We start from the raw sequence: 18,200 nt of genomic DNA, 5'->3' as shown, positions 1-18,200 counted from the left end.
GTAAAGTTAATCTTCTGCCCATTCTTGTCATCAGCATGGAGAGATATGTTTCACATTCAGCAGTATAAATGGCAAGGAAGCCCTCAGATACCCTGCAAGTCCCGTGCATGAACCCATCGCTAAAAAATAGGACTTGTGCATGGAACTCACTGCGAGTTTCCAAGCCTGATCTAAAGAACAGGCCACAGTTCATCTTTATAACTACTCTTTGAAAACGTGAATAGAATAACATTCTAAGATTGTTGGCAAAAAAAGACCACTGGGTCCATCTAGTCTCCCCTTTTAGTATTTCCCTTCTTATTATCTTAGGATAGATATATGTTTATCCCAGGCAGGTTTAAATTCTGTGATTGTAGATTTACCAACCACATCTGCTGGAAGTTTGTTCCAAGTGTCTACTACTCTTTCAGTAAAGTAGTATTTTCTCACATTGCTTCTGACCTTTCCCCCAACTAACCTCTTACTGTGTCCTCTTGTTCTTGAGCTTACTAAAAACACTTCCCTCCTGAACCTTATTTAGTCCTTTACCTTACTTAAAGGTTTCAATCATGTCCCCGCTTTCCCTACTTTCCTCCAGACTATACAGATTCAAATCCTTAAGTCTTTCCCAATATGGTTTATACCTCACACCCTCCACCATTTTTGTGGCCGTCTTTGGACCCGTTCTATTTTATCAATGTTCTGTGACATCAATGAAATGTACTATTTCATTTCTATTTAATATACTCTAATGTACCGCAATAAATGTAATGGCGTCACAAATTATAAAAACACAAATACACAAGTATAAAAACACATAGTAGAATTGTGCAAAACACTTCATAATTCTAGTCCACACATGTGCTGCTTCTGTACAAACTGATATTTATGATCATTGAAGAGCTTAAAAGCATAGTAGAAACATGTTGTGGATTTTGTTAGAACGATGGGGAAAATTTATCAAGGACTTTGCGCCTATTTTTTGGTGAATAATTGGATTTTTCACCCATTTTTGGTCTAAGTTCTATTTATGAACCAGTACCAAATATTCTTTAGATGCAACTTTTTTTTTAATCTGCCTGTTTTGAGTATTCACCCATTGGCGCAATTTTGCGACTTTTTGTGCATCTTTTTACTTTCACTATGGCAATGCTACATGTTAATAAATCAGTCACAAGATATTGGAACAAAATACACACCAATCCCCATTAGACTCCTTAGTAAATGTACCCCTATGTGTTTGTTAAACTCAAAATTTCGTCGGCTCATTCCATAATGTATTGTACTTAAAGAAGACTCCTGTTAACATCTCTCATTACAGTATGTTCTGCTAATACAGATTAACCCAGATTACAATTCCCCCGTGTGAGCCGAGGGCTGTGTGTCCAGAGCTGCTCTCAGTTTTACAATCTTATATGCTTATCAGAGCGGCAGTGTATCTAAAACTTAAAGACGTCTCTGGGCTTACAGACAGAACACGTTCTCCTTGCCACCCAAGATGAAGAAATGGTTTCACTCATTTCCTTGACAGATCATCTGTTCTGATTGATATCTTGTCAAAGGACCTTAAAAACTAAGAATTGTTGAGGGGCCCTTCAGATGCCATTACCTTTCACCTATACATGTGCTGTTAGTATTACAATGTAACTGATCATTGATGTCGCTGACAGAAAAGCCAATGGGACAGGTAGATCCAGAGATGTCTGGGATTAGTTATATATTATGTAGTGTGTAAAATAGAAACTCTATTGAGTTGTCATTGGTTGCTATGGGCTGTTTACACCATTTTCTATCTTACACACTTTGATGTGGGCCCATATCTATTTCCCCTGCATGGAGTATCAATGTAGCCACTACTTTTTGTGCCTTAAAATTATTCTCAAACTAGATAAAATATTTATATGAGGGTCATTTTGGGAAAATAAAAACATAAAAAGGAAAGCAGGTGACAGCAGAGACACCACAGGAGGACACCAGGTAAGTATAGGCACTTTATTATGTTCTACATAACAGCAGCAAGATATTAAAAGTTGTCTAAAGTTGGAATCCCCCTTTAAGGACATACAGTGTATAACTAGCAAAGAGTCCATCTTTTTAGCTAAAAGCTGCCACAGAGGTAAGTATGAGGGCCCAGCTGCTATCACCCTCTAGTGAGCTTGCTTCACAGAGTCCTTGGACCCTCTAGTCATGGGTCCTTAGGTGACAGGCTCCCATGATGTACTGGTACATCATGCGTCCTTAAGGGGTTAAGTAATGTCCACAAAAAATGTTTTAAGGCGGAAATAAAGCTGTATTTTGAAAAATACAGCCATAAATAATGCTCATTATTTACAGCCATAATTATCTAAATATGGCCATATTTTTGCAGCAAAACATACCAGAATCTGCGGTGTGAAAAAACATAAAAGTTCCAATTCTTTTCATTATAATTTTGTTAAAATTATTTTCCAGCATATTGATTAAGGGTGCCTTCACACCTACCGTATCGCAGTAGAAAATCCGCTGCGGATCCGCAGCGGATTTGACAGTGCGTATTTAATGCTGTGTTCATTCATTTAGTTAAATCTGCTGCGGATCTGCTGCGGATCCGCAGCGGATTTTCTACTGCGATACGGTAGGTGTGAAGGCACCCTAAAAAAGTATGGAGGAAATTTATCATTTATCAAGCATTCACCAGGGGCAGCCGCCTTAGTCTAAAGGGTGGTCAGGGGGAGGCATAAAGGGCGGGGATTTATGCTAGCCTGATTTAAGCTAGCATAAATCATTCTAAAAATCCAGATTCTTCCAGATACTTACCTCTGTCTCAGGCTAGCGGGATTTACTAAGAGCTTTAGTAAATCTGGAGCAAGCACATAGGGGGAGTGAAATTTATTAAGTAAATGTCCCTTTTTGTGCATAAGATTTAGAAGCACTTACAAGCAGTATGTAGAATATGTTTTGCATTACTTACTACCTGATGTTATTCACCTATAAATTTATAGTCCATTTATTGTACACTTTAAGGCTGGGTTCACACTACGTATATTTCAGTCAGTATTGTGGTCCTCATATTGCAACCAAAACCAGGAGTGGATTAAAAACACAGAAAGGCTCTGTTCACACAATGTTGAAATTGAGTAGATGGCCGCCATTTAATGGCAAATATTTGCTGTTATTTTAAAACAACGGCTGTTATATTGAAATAATGGCCGTTATTTACTGTTATATGGCGGCCATCCACTCAATTTCAACATTGTGTGGACAGATCCTTTCTGTGTTTTTAATCCACTCCTGGTTTTGGTTGCAATATGAGGACCACAATACTGACTGAAATATACGTAGTGTGAACCCAGCCATAGGCTATGTTCATACCGGATGGATGATCTTCCGGGCCGCAGAGTTCTGATGCAGGTGCATCCGCGCACGCCTGCATCAGAAATCCCCACAATATACTATGGAGCGAGCGACCGGAGCCGCTTGCTCCATAGTGTGCACTTCCAAGGTTTTTCGTGGCCGCTATTCAATGAATATCGTCCGCCGAAAACTGACATGTCACTTGTTTGCGACGCCGCTAGGATTCCCGTACAGAGTGTATGTGTATACGCTTCGGCCGGGATCTCATAGACGGCAAGGTAACATGTTTTTCCGTAATAATGACAGCCGTTGTTGCACTGTGCAACAACGTCGGTAGTTTTGAGAAAAAATACATAGTGTGAACATAGCCTACGGTTATATAAAGTTTTTGTGGCTGTAAAAAATAATAATAATAATAATAATAATACTATTATACTAGTAATATAGGTTTTTTAGCTTATCATAAGAAACTTGAGTAAAGAAAAACATTACTTGTTTTTATTAAAGATTTGCTGCATACATCTACACAATAAATAAATAAATAAATATAATTATTCAATTAATTTAAATGATGGATAAAATATAATAAAAAAAATGCAAGACATGCTATATCTGAATGTTCTTATTTCATAGTAAATTTGTTTTATAAAATAACTATAAATAGAGGAATGAATCGTCTGGCAGTATCTTCACTGTCGGAGAGAATACCAGGCATGTCATCCCTTCTAGGCAATTATTTTGGACATCTGAACTTAACACAGTGGAAACTAATACTCAGAAGCAGGAAGGGCAATGGATTATGGCAGGGGCAGGAGGCACACATGAAAGTTTCTATTCTGAAATGAACTGTTGCTTTTTTGACATTGCTGAGTTAGAGTTGACAAAAATTTAGATTGATTTCAACTTTTTTTTTCTCTCTAATCCTTAGGGGAAATGTCAGCTTTTATTTGGTCAGACAGGAATTGAAGGTTGTTGATAAATCAACACAATAGGAAATGTAGGTTAAGGAAAGCTGGCTTTAATTAGTGGTCAGTGTCAAATAGTTCATGACCCCCAGATTCAGGTAACCTAAACATTTACTAACAGCGTATATGTGCATCCTAATCAATGCTAGTCCAAGTTTATTAACTCTTTTCCTGCTACACGGGCCATATAGGTATGAGGTACTGAAACAGAATTAACTTCTTTAATTCCGGATTTCACCCAGTACAGAACAAAAAAAGATGCAGTACAGGGCTATGTTCGTTCATAGTATTTCCGTCAGTATTTTGGTCAGTCTTGTTTTTTTTAACCAAAACCAGGAGTGGGTTGATAACACAGGAGTTGTGTAAATCTTTTCATTTTAATTTTGACTTGTCAGTTCTACTCCTGGTTTTGGTTGAAAAAAGACTGACCAAAAGACTGACGGAAATACTGTGTGTTGACATAGCCAAATAGAAGTAAACATTGGCATTTTGCTCTTGATTCTAGAGGGCTATACAAGTGATAGAGGGTAACAAACAGAAACATTACAAAATCAAAACATGTTACATAAAAAAGGTAAATGGCAGACTGGAACATAGGGATAGATGCCCCTGCCAGCGAGGGCTTACAATCTACAAGGCAAGGGGAGGGAGAAAAAAGGTAAAGGGCAGCCAAAGTGTGGTCCAGAATGATTATAGGTAATAGTCTACTTTAAAGAGATGGCTTTTCAGGTTACTTTTGAAGGTCTTGATGGTGGGTGAGTTAGTTGTGTCGAGTTAGGGAGTTCTAGAGTATGAGGGCGTTCTAGAGTATGAGGCTTGGGGAACATCTTGGGGGGCAGTTGTGTGAGGTCTGAGTAAGAGGGGAGCACAAACAGAGTTTGTTGGAGGATCAATGTGTACAGTTTCTACTGGTTTTGGGTGAAAAAAGACTGACAGAAAAACTATGGGGGAGATTTATCAAACAGGTGTAAAGTAGAATTGTCTTAGTTGCCCCTAGAAACCAATTTACACCAGTTTGATAAATCTTCCCCTGTGTCTAAACACAGCCTGTCTGTAATTTTTTTTATATACAATTGGGGAGATTTATCAAACATGGTGTAAAGTGAAACTGGCTCAGTTGCCCCTAGCAACCAATGAGATGCCACCTTTCATTCCTTACAGACTCTTTGGAAAATGAAAGGTGGAATCTGATTGGTTGCTAGGGGCAACTGAGCCAGTTTCACTTTACACCATGTTTGATAAATCTCCCCTAATGTGTGCACTGACATGCTTTTTCATAGACTTTAATGAAACATATTATTAGATAAAATACTGAAAAACCGCTGCTTTTTACATCTATTTTGCTGCCATTTTGTCTTATCATTTTACAATGTATTTCAAAAAAAGTTAATAAATGAGTGATTATGATGATCTTTGTAGGATTACCATCAATAAAGTCTAAAGCATCAAATTACAACTCCATAGAGCCGGACCATGCCATTACAAAGTTACTATAGACTCATTATGGAATTATACATTGTTTTGTCTGGAATTCATAGAATTTCAACTGGAAAAAAAATTATGCAATGCTCCGTGCTTTCTCTCTTAAATACATTACCACTAGGTGAGAACATCTGTGCAATATAGTGCTAAACAGGACTACCATAATCTAGGACATAGAGTCTATGGCTCTGCAGGGACTTTGTACAGCCTCTGCCGTGTGCCTGAGCCCCAAGGGTTTAATGAGGAAAACTTACATAGAAAAATAGTGTTGAGTCAGAGAAGCCTTCGTAAGCGCTACCAGGGACACATCAGTGAAGCAGCAAAGCACCTTGGAAGAAAGCAAAGTTGAAGATTGTCGGCAATAATTTTATCTGCATAAAAGCTTCATTTAGGCAAAAAAGTATATTAAATAAATTTACTTTGTTAAATGACAGTTGTCAAAATTGTGTCGTACGTGCAATTCATTTTGAGCTTCATGCTGAGATTCTTTTAATTGTTGAGAATGGGGAAATTACAGGAGAATGCTCAATTTGGTGTAAGTGGATACAAAGATGGTCTGGTAGATGTAAGATGCATCTGAAATTACCAGCACAGTGTAGGACAAGACAAATGCACAGGTGTGCCTTAGAAGAAAGACAATCATATTAAAGACGAACACAATATCTACGTCCTTCTCTGTATGCGCACATCAGTTATTAGGAAGGGAAAGATGAACTAGACAAAGTAACTTGTGAGTATCATACTGATGTATAAATCGGAGCATCACTCATTCAGCATGGTAAACAAAAGAGATATCTTATCAGGGAACATAGTACATCATCATCTTGTGTGCTGGGTCCCGACTGTAATGGTCCTAGAATAAAGAATGGAGGGATACATACTTATACCTAAAAGAAAAGTATACATATTTAGTTTCCAAAGAAATAATTAACTTTATGTGGGTTATATTGTTACTTAGGTTTAAAAAGGACCTAACTGTTTAAAGGGGTACTCCAGCGGAAATCTTTTTATTTTATTTATTTATTTATTTTTTCAAATCAACCAGTTTCAGAAAGTTATATAGATTTGTAATTTACTTCTTTTTAAATATCTCGAGACTTTCAGTACTTAGGAAATTTAGTTTTATTTACAGTCTGACACAGTGCTCTCTGCTGACATCTCTGTCCAAGACAGGAACTGTCCAGAGCAGCAGAAAATTCCCATAGAAAACCTCTCCTGCCCTGGACAGTTCCTGTTTCCGACAGAGGTGGCAGCAGAGAGCAAAATTTCCTGCAGAACATGCAGCAGCTGATAGTACAAATCAGAAATGTTCAGCTCACCACACCCGCAGGGCCTCCACCAAAGTCCAGAAAACCAGAATTAATAAAGTACTACTTTATTTCAGTCTTCACATATAATACAGATTTATCTTGTGTAGCTGACACGTTTTGGCCATACGGCCTTACTCATAGCTCGGCTATACTTATCATGAAGCAGCTGATAAGTATAGGAAGACTTGAGATTTTAAGTAGGAGTAAATTTGAAAGAAAAAGATTCTCGCTGGATAAATCCTTTAATTATCCTAGGCCTAGCTGATCAGTAGGAAACATATCACAGAAACATAGAAGACTGTTAGCAGAAACATCTAGTCTGCCCTTTTAGTATTTCCCTTCTTATTATCTTAGGATAGATATATGTTTATCCCAGGCATGCTTAACCCCTTCATGACCAATGTTATTGATGCATGGATGTCCAGGTCACAATGAAGCAGTGTTGCCTCCCCTCCTGCTAAGAGCCAAAGTGCTTTTATTTTTCCATCTACAGGGCTGGTTGGGGACAATTTTTTTTTTGTGCCATGATCTCTAGTTTTTATTGATATCATATTAACAATTTTTTTTCTCATATATAATATAAAAAAATAATATGTTTAGACTTGTAAAGTGCTGTGGAATCTGTTGGCACTATATAAATAAAAATTATTATTAATTATTAAGTTGTTGTTTCTTATATTTTTATTTTTTATAAAGGTCATTTAAATTTTTATTGGAGGGGTTATTTAACCCTTAGAGGACCCGGCCAATTTCAATTTTTGCATTTTCGTTTTTTCCTCCTTGTGTTTAAAAGGCCATAGCACTTGCATTTTTCCACCTAGAAACCCACATGAGCCCTTATTTTTTGCGTCACTAATTGTAGTTTGCAATGACAGGCTGAATTTTTGCATAAAGTACACTGCAAAACCAGAAAAAAATTCAAGGTGTGGTGAAATTGAAATTAAAAAACACATTTCTTTTATTTGGGGGGTATGTGTTTTTACGCCATTCGCCTTGGGGACTTGTTATATATGTTCCTCAAGTTGTTACGATTAAAACAATATATAACATGTATAACTTTTCTTGTATCGGATGGCCTGTAAAAAATTCAAACCATTGTTAACAAATATACATCACTTAAAATCGCTCCATTCCCAGGCTTATAGCACTTTTATCCTTTGGTCTATGGGGCTGTGTCAGGTGTCATTTTTTGCGCCATGATGTGTTCTTTCTATCGGTACCTTGATTGCGCATATATGACTTTTTGATCGCTTTTTATTACAATTTTTCTGGATTTGATGCGACCAAAAATGCGCAATTTTGCACTTTGGGATTTTTTTGTGCTTACGCCGCTTACGCAGGCAGCTGTCATCTTTGACAGCTGCCTCCGATTACCTGATTAGCGGGCACGGCGATCAGACCGTGCCCGCTAATAGCCGCGATCCCGGGCTACATGAGGCACCCGGGATCGCGGCAGTTCACGCGGCCCCGCTCTGAACGCGGGGAGGCGGCCCTGGACGTAAGGGTACGTCCAGGGTCGCCTAAGGGTTAATAAAAGGTTTTTTTTATTTTTTTAAAAATGTATTTTTTACACTTTTTTAACAGTTAAATATGCAATCATTAGATTGCATATACTGATCTATGCTATGCCACCTGTCAGTGCAAGCAATCAATCAGGACTTGATTAGTCAGTGACAGGTGCTTATCCTGTCACTTACTCCCTTAAACGTATATACGTTCCTACTGCACATGTCCCGTGCAGAAGGAATGTATACATACATTCCTGAACTAAAGGGGTTTAATATGTGCGGGGCCACTCCAATGTGGATGGTCCCGCTCACAGCCAGTCACCGGCATTGGAGGTAATGACAGGCAGCCACGGTCACGCAGCTGCCTGCCATTAAGTTTCTTAAATGCTGCGATGCATATCAATCACAGCATTTAAGGCTTTAATGACAGGCAGCTGCATGACTGCGGCTGCCTGTCATTACCTCCGACGCCGTTGACTCTGGTGTGTGCAGGACAACGCACATTGGAGCAGCTCCACACACATTAAAAGCCCCCTCAGTTCAGGAATGTATATATACATTCCTATTGCACAGGGCATGTGCAATAGGAACATATATACATATGGCTGAAGTCAAGGGGTTAAATTCAGTTATGGTAGATTTACCATCCACATCTGTTGGATGTTTGTTCCATGCATCTACTACTCTTTCAGTAAAATTACATTTTCTTGTTTTGTTTCTGATCTTTTCCCCAACTAACCTCACATAGTGCTCCCTTGTTCTTGAGTTCAGTTTTTTTTATTAAGAAAACACTTCCCTCTTAAACCTCATTTAAGAAAAAAATTCAGCAGAGACCACTGAAAATAGTGGTCTTTCTTGATTTATTTTATGCTTCAGATTTTTGTAGCTTATTTTTAGACTTGTTCTATTTGATCAATGTCCTTTTTGAGGGTGAGGTCTCTAGAACTGGACACAGTATTCCAGTTGTGGTTTCACTAGAGCGCTATACAGAGGGATCACAATCTCCCCCTTCCTACTGGTTGAACCTCCAGCATAGAATTTGCTTTCCCTACCTCCTGGTTGCATTGATGACTCATTATAAGACTTTATAAGAAATCACCACCCCTAAATCCATCTCTTCTGAAGACTTTGCCAACACCGAACTGCCGATATGATACCCGGTTAGAGGATTAACATATGGAGGGAGTCGATACAAAGAAGAGAAGTATATCCTTTATAGAGACACCCTTTCAGGACTTGCTATTGGCTTATGGCAGCACAAATGCATTGCAAAATGCACTAACTTTGTTTATTATGTTTTTCTTTCAGGAACATAACTAGAAGTTAACAAAGCTGTAATTCCCCATAGAAAATGGCTGTAAAATTTAAAAATTAAAGGAGAGCTCCAGGTAGAGGTTAAAAAAATGAAACTTCTGCAGAAGCATATAGCATTTCTTACCTGTCTATCCCAGTTTTGAAACTACCAAAAATCCATTTGGGGGGGGGGGTTCTGTATTGTGTTTCTGTCCTTCCTTGTGGAGCAGTTCCCAGAATGCAATGCTTTCCCTCAGCTGATCATCACAGTTCCCCACCCATCACAATCAATATTAGTGCTGCACCTGCTTCTGGCCATTCAGAGATGGTGAATCACTCAGGGGATAGGGGAATCCAGCCAAGCCACCTGTGACATAACACCCTGCCCCCTGCCTGCATCATCAGCCTGTGCTCAGCAAACACACACAATGTGTGACAGAGGCATGGAATATTTGTCTCCTAACGGGGGATAGCAGAAGGAGCAGGAGACAATGTGGATTGGCACAGGGGCCATTTTTCTTCACTTCTTGGTTTTCTATTAGCTACCAGTGTGTCAGAACCTTACAGATATGGTAATACATTGTATAGACACATCTATATAACTTTTAATGTACTTTTAATATAAAACAAGTTTTTCTTATCCGGAGTTCCTCTTTAAGAGAGCTGACAGAGAGGATGATTTAAACAATTTTCTGTAGTCCTAAGCAAACAGCATTTCATTATTTTTTTTAAGGCCTTTTTGTTAATTTTTTTTTAAATGAGCTTTTTTATCATTGTGATTAAAGTGTTGATCTGGTCTCAGTTTTTCATATTCATGTCACTTTCTGCCCACACTTGTTTACAGATGTTGGAGGAATTTGCAGCTGCTCCATAAGAATGTAGCATGATTGTGCTATAAATACATGGACATTTGTGAAGTTTTGTTAATAACGTTCACATCTTTTCCATTTCCACTCACAGTTGATTACACTACATGACACTACCCAGGAGGCAGGAAAAGAGCTACTCATTCAAGTATACTGGTATAGGAAATCAATGTGCAATGATGAATGCGATGAAGTGGAATAATTGGTAAATATTTTGAAAAATTACTGAAGTTCATGTCTCCCCCAAAATGTAATACAGATAATGCTGTGTAATGCAAAGGAGTAGAAGGCAAACTCATCTCCACAAAGGAAAGGTGCTATGACTTTTTAAAGGGAATCAAACCTGCTGGTAGCTCCCTATTAGCTCTGTTCCTGTGCAGTTTGTAGTGTTATCCTGCATCCGGTAAGGCCGTTTGGAGCACTGGGGGGCGGGTCTACCACCCCTCACAGATCTGGCCTGCCCCTGGCCGGCCTGCTCTATTGATAATTATTAGAAGGGGTGGGACCCTGGTTCATTTAAAAACAAATGACCCTGTCACACTTTTTATCTTCTCTCTATCTCTCTCTATTAACCAATAAGACACACTGCCACCTCAAAGTAAAAGTCTCCAACTGGGAAATCCATAATATTTCTGTCAAGACCTAGCTCCCAGAAACCTTACCAAGCCCACTATTACCATTAGGAGGACTTTATGGGGGCACAATTTCTGTGAGCAGACACAAATAAGGGCACAGATACTGTGTGTGACACAAGGTAGGGGCTCAAAAATTGTGTAGGGCCCTACCATGTGAGGCACTGTCTGTTTGGCACTGCTTTTTGGGGTTAACTTTGGTTATGAGGGCACCAGGGGAAGCAGCAGGAACAGTATTGGGGAAAGTAGAAGGATGGTACTGGTAAAGAAGGAGAAGCAGGAATCTGGATGGGGTGGGGTATAAAGAGAGGATGGGCCTACCAGGGAAAGTGCTGGGAAAGCTAGGAGCCAAAGATGTCTGGAAAGCAGACATTGTAGAGAAATGTCCTGGCAGGAGGTCCAGAAGAAGTCTAATGGTGTTCTAGGTCAAATGGAGAAGAGAAAATGAACAACCCCAGTATAGGAAGACTTCAACTGTATTGTATTAACTGATCTAGTTTGCAGAGCATTGGTGGGATGTCCCTTCCCCTGCAGTTGTAAAATTGTTATATGCGTTAGTCTTTTAACCCTTAGAGGATCGGGCCAATTAAAATTTTTGCATTTTTGTTTTTTCCTCCTTGTGCTTAAAAGGCAATAGCAGTTGCATTTTTTAACCTAGAAACCCACATGAGCCCTTATTTTTTGCCCCACTAATTGTACTTTGCAATGAGATGCTGAATTTTTTCACAAAGTACACTGCAAAAAATTCAATGTTTGGTGAAATTTAAAAAACGCATTTCTTTTATTTTGACGGTTTGTGTTTTTTCGTTGCTTGCCTTGGGGTAAAACTGACTTGTTATATATGTTCCTCAAGTTGTTACAATTACAGTGATATGTAACATGTATAACTTTTATTTTATTTGATGGCTTGTAAATAGTTCAAACCATTGTTAACAAATATATGTTCCTTAAAATCGCTCTATTCCCATGCTTATAGCGCTTTTATTCTTTGGTCTATGGGGCTGTGTTATTTTTTTTGCGCCATGATGTTTACTTTCTATCAGTACCATGATTGCGCATATGCAACTTTTTGATCACTTTTTATTACAATTTTTCTGGATTTGATGCGACCAAAAATTTGCAATTTTGCACTTTAGGATTTTTGCGCTTACGCTGTTTACCGTGCAAGATCAGGAATATGATGAATTAATAGTTCGGGCGATTACGCACTCAGCGATAAAAAACATGTTTATTTTTTTAATTTATTTATTTATTTTTATTTACAACATGGGGAAAGGGGGGTGATTCAAACTTTTTTTAGGGGAGGGGTATTTTTTATAAATAATGACACTTTTTTTTTACTTTTACACTTATATTGGAAGCCCCCTGGGGGGATTCTAGTATAAGCACACTGAACTCTCATTGAGATCTATGCTGTATAGGTATACAGCATAGATCAATGAGATAGGCACAGGATTGCTTCCGGCTGCTGCAGCCGGAAGCAATTAAGTGCCGAGCCAGGATCAGCGCCATTATGGAGCAGACCCCGTCCCAAGCCGGATCCACCCCACTAGACACCAGTGATGAGTTGCAGTAAGTAATCGGATGCAGCTGTTAACTTTGACAGCTGCATCCAATTACTTAATTAGCGGGCACGACGATTGGACCGTGCCCGCTAATAGCCGTGGTCCCTGGCTATGAGCGGCACCCGGTACCGCGGCGGTTCAGGGCGGAGCCACCGTGCGGCACCGCTCTGAACATCCCTAGGCAGCCCAGGAAGTACAGGTACGCCCAGGGTCACCTCGGGGTTAAAGGTGTTCTAGAGATGTTCTGTTAGGTTAGAGTCAGGGCTCTGGTTGGGTACTCAAGGATATTCACAGATTTCCCTTAAACCACACATGTGTTTTCTTGGCTGAATGCTTAAGGTCATTGTCTTGTTGGAAGGTAACAAGTTAAGCCCATCTTAAGGCTCACAGTAGTCTGGGTGAGGTTTTTATTAAAAATACCATTTGGAATACCCATCCACCCAACCCAATACCCATCCATCCAACATGATGCTGCAAGTACTATGCTTTACTAAACAAAAAAAATATTATGGAATGGATATACATAGAACATTCTGCATCATCCTGCAAAAAAGGGGCCCCTAAAAAGTAACCCAAGACTGGCTGCTCAATGTAGCTAAATAGATGTCGTATAAGGAGATAATCAGCAACCAACCTGTGCTGAGCCCTCCACAGGGCACCTGCCCTAAAATGGCCAACCCTTTGTACCCCATATATTTTAGCATTTTCCTGTTGAATATTTTGTATGCCATGATTAAGTGTTGAGCTATATCTGAGACACATTGGTGTCTCTACATATGGATTTTGATTTTAACCAATAAAGACAAGCTGATTGGAAATCACCTTTCTGCTGGATCCATATCTTTGTTTGACCTTGTTGGACCTGTCCTTGTAATGTCCCTGGTAAGGTCCTAATGACATCAGTAGGTAAACAGCAAAGATAAACTGCTACCAGTAAATGGAAAACATGTTTCCACTGGGATAACCGAGTTTCAACACACTTCACTGTAGGATGGCTAAGAGTTTTTTTTCTTTTTTTTGGCAAACTCCAGTTGGGCTCTCATGCATCTTTTTAGATGTTTCTTTCAGCTCATTCTTCCATAATAAGTCCAGATTGGTAGAGTGCTGCAGTGACAGTTAATCTTCTGGAAGTTTTTCCTATGTGCACACAGGATCTCTGCAGCTGAGCCAGAGTGACCATTGTCTCTTGGCACAAGGCTGCAACATAAGAAAGTGAAAGAAGCAAAAGACTTTCTAAATACATTGTTCATGCCAGTGTTGTCATTCCACCTTATCTACTTAAAGACCTAGAAATTCTGCCTGTCTGAACAATAAATACATTCCTTAGGAAGTACACTGGGAAATCCTAATTTTCACACTACACTTATGATTTATAGATATAAATTGGCCCAGAATATGTAGCATGCATTAAAGGGAGAGAGATTGGTATGATGGCCATTAGCACATCAGGAGTAGCCTGTCTCCATTAACAGAATGCAGGCATCTTTATCAGATCCAGTATTATGTGATTGGCATTAGAAAGAGCAGTCTTCAGTAATTAGATTTCCCTATGGCAGTTCTCAAATATATGTAGTAATATACTCCACATAATGCTACTACATTACTATTTCAAGACATTTCCACTTGCTATTCAGTAATTACAGTTAGCCTTGTGTTTATGTTTTCTACTGAAAAAAGATATCAGATCATGTTATAATTAGTGAAGTCTCAAGGGGTATTCCAGCTCAATAAAACATTTAAAAAATGTGATAGTTCTGATGACCCCCCCCCCCCAGCAGTGTCCCCATTGCTTACACTGTTCTCAGGTTCCTGTAATGCATTAACCCTGCAGGAACTGCCTGTTCAGCAACTCACTAGTTAAGACAGGTCACATAGACGGTCCCATCTTTTGGACCTTTATTTATCCCAGGAAAAAAGTGGCGTTGCTGGCAATTTTTTTTGGTCTACCTGGCTGTGGTTTGGTTTTTACAGAGCCCCAGATGTTCCATTTGTTAATCACAGTTTAAACAGTGCTGATTGGCATTATCAATTTCTTGGATATCAGTGAAGGTTCTGGAGTGGCCATCTCAGTCTCCTGACCTTAATATCATTGAGCCACTCTGAGCGCAGATCTCAAGAGCACAGTTCATGCAAGACAGCCCAAGAATTTACAGGAACTGGAGGCGTTTTGCCAAGAAGAATGGGTAGCTTTACCATCTCAGAAAATAAAGACACAAGTACCACAAAAGATTTCAAGCTGTCATTGATGTTAGAGGGGGCAATACACGGTATTAAGAACTGTATGCAAACTTTTGATCAGGGTCATTTGGATCTTTTTGGTTGTCATTATAATTTAAAAAGAGAAAACACAGTAGTTTAACAATAAATGGCTTCACCAACCACTAGCTATGAGTGGGAAAAAAAAGTTCAGTTGGGGTATGTAAACTTTTGAGCACAACTGTAACTTGTGAGTGATAACAATCAGCGATACTTAACATGTTTTCACTCTATAAACAGTAAAGAATAAATAACCATAAGCTTTTTATTTACTTAGTAGCTTGGTTAGTCTTTCTTTTGCCCAGGGCAACATTTAGTTTGCTGCCATCTTGCTAAATCTAAATACCTGATTATGGCACCTCATGCCCTGCCTGCCTCACTACTTATCACTTGTCTCATTTATGCCAACACCAAACCTCATTGGTGTTTTTATAGTGAAGGGTAGGGATGAGCGAACCGAACCGTAACGAATCTGGTTAAAATAACAATAACAAATTGCTGCTTGGTTTTTAACCCGGCTGGTTATGAAAATAGGGGGAACCCTACGCGTTTTTTTTATTTATTTATTTAAAAGAAAACGAGTAGGGTTCCCCCTATTTTCATAACCAGCCGGGTTAAAAACCAAGCAACAGCAGCCTGGTAACACCAGGGCAGCAGCCTGGTAACACCAGGGTGGGAAGCCCTCCCCAGCCTAAATATTGGTGGGAAGCCCTCCCCAGCCTAAATATTACCAGCAATCTGCCGCCACAGTCCAGGAGCGCCAATTTTGATGCTCCAGGACCACAGGCACCCGGCTCTTCCCAGTGGCATTGGGTACTGGGGTAATAATGGGGGGTTAGTGTTAGCCATTTTATACCGGCTAACACTAGGCCCCGACTTAGTAATGGATTCCGTCTATTAGACGGCTTCCACTACTAAGTCTATAAAGTAAAGAAATAAAGACAAGACACAAGTGAAATTTTTTTTTATTCAAATAAAAACACCCCCACACCCCTCATTGACCATTTTATTTGAAAAAATCCAACAACTGCTGGTCATCGACATAGTCCAGCGAATCTGACGTAATCCACTAGATACCGATATCTGAAAAACAAAAAGGGAGAAACACACAAAAAAGACACAAACAGGAGCACAACACCCATCATTGTGAGCGGTGTTGTGCACCTTACAGTATGCAGCATCTTTACAGATCGCTGCTTACAGTCTGGCCCCCAAGGGGTTAAGGGAGGATGCATTGCATCCCTCTTGACCCCTTGGGGGCCAGACTGATGTCAGACTGCACCCATACCAGCAAGGAAGGGGTTAAGTGACCCCCCTTCCTTGCTGGCATGGGTGCAGTGCTTGCGAGGGGGTGGGGAGAGCTGTATACTCACCCTCTGATGTCCCCATGTGTCCTCTACACTGGTCCGCAGCACAATGAAGTCACTGTGCTGCAGACCCGCTAATTATATGTGCGCTCAGCCGATCAGCTGATCAGCTGAGCGCACATATGATTCAAAATGTTTCTTCTAATAATGCTATTGTGATAGCATAATTAGCAGAAACATTTGATGTTTTAATTAAAGTAAAGTATTAATTATTACAGTGAGCTCTTTTATGAATTAACGGCTTTAAAAGATCTTCCTGTAATAATTAATATTTAATTAATAAAACACATTTTCGTTGTAATAAAATTAGTTTCGTTGTTCAATAATTTAATTTAAACGAATCTATACTTGTGCAATTAAATATACTGTAAAAAAATAAATATATATTGTAGGGATCTTCCCGGGGGATGGTGTGTTTGGACACAGTTCACAGCAGACTTGGACTTGTAAAATAACAGCTTGGCGTTTATTTGCAGCATAAACAGTCCAGAAACATAAATACAGCAACACTGTGCTTTAAGAACAAAACAAAAAGGTCTTGCCCGTCTGGGCGCTAACTAACACAGCAGGTTACCTCTCTGACACTTCAGTCGGCAGTATTGCGGGGTGTGAACAGGCCCCAGCAGCGATAGCACTCCTTGCTCCCAGGAAACACAGCATGCAGGCTGTTCACCCTGGCTGAGAGCTCCCACCTGCATCTCTGTGGAGCTCTTACCTTCTCAGGCTGATTGCTCACCTGATGGCAAAACCCAAACTGGATCGGGGGGGAGGGAATGGCAAGTCCCACTACCAAAACCTACCTGCCATTCCATGTAAATCCAGGCCCGGTAAAAATAAATAATAACTCAGCAGCATAGCACTGCTGAGCAACAGATCCCTCCTGGACTTACCATCTCACACTATGCATCAGCCTAGGTGAGATGTACACCCCCTCGAACACATCTCCTGTGACATGTCTACATATCCCCCCCCTCTTTTTCAGACCGGAGGGCTGAGCGTTTTGTCCCCACAGACAGTGTACCCTTGATAGGGCGTCAGCATTCGCCTGTAATTTCCCTGGCCGGTGTTCCACAGTGAAATTGAAGTTTTGTAGGGACAGAAACCACCTAGTCACCCTTGCATTCTTCTCCTTGTTTAATTTCATCCATGTTAGGGGGGCATGGTCTGTCACTAACTTGAATCTCCTGCCTAGTAAGTAGTACCTCAGGGACTCTAGGGCCCACTTCACTGCCAGACACTCTCGCTCCACAATGGCATAGTTTTTCTCGGCCGGGGATAGCTTCCTACTCAAGTACATCACCGGGTGCTCCTCGCCATTCACGACTTGTGAGAGGACGGCACCTAACCCTGTATTAGAGGCGTCTGTCTGTACTAGAAACTCTCGCCTAAAGTCAGGGGTAACTAGCACAGGCTGTTGGCACAGGGCAGACTTAAGGCTTTGAAAAGCCTTCTCAGCCTCTGGAGTCCATGTCACCATTGTGGACTTTGCACCCTTTGTCAGGTCAGTTAGTGGGGCTGCAACTGAAGCAAAATTTGGCACAAACCTTCGGTAATAGCCCGTAATACCCAGGAAAGCTCTGACCTGTTTCTTTGTGAGGGGTTGAGGCCAATTCTGTATTGCCTCAATTTTATTTAGTTGTGGTT

The sequence above is a fragment of the Dendropsophus ebraccatus genome, chromosome 9, assembly GCF_027789765.1.
Source record: "Dendropsophus ebraccatus isolate aDenEbr1 chromosome 9, aDenEbr1.pat, whole genome shotgun sequence".
NCBI lineage: Eukaryota > Metazoa > Chordata > Amphibia > Anura > Hylidae > Dendropsophus > Dendropsophus ebraccatus.
This window is presented reverse-complemented; position numbering follows the sequence as displayed.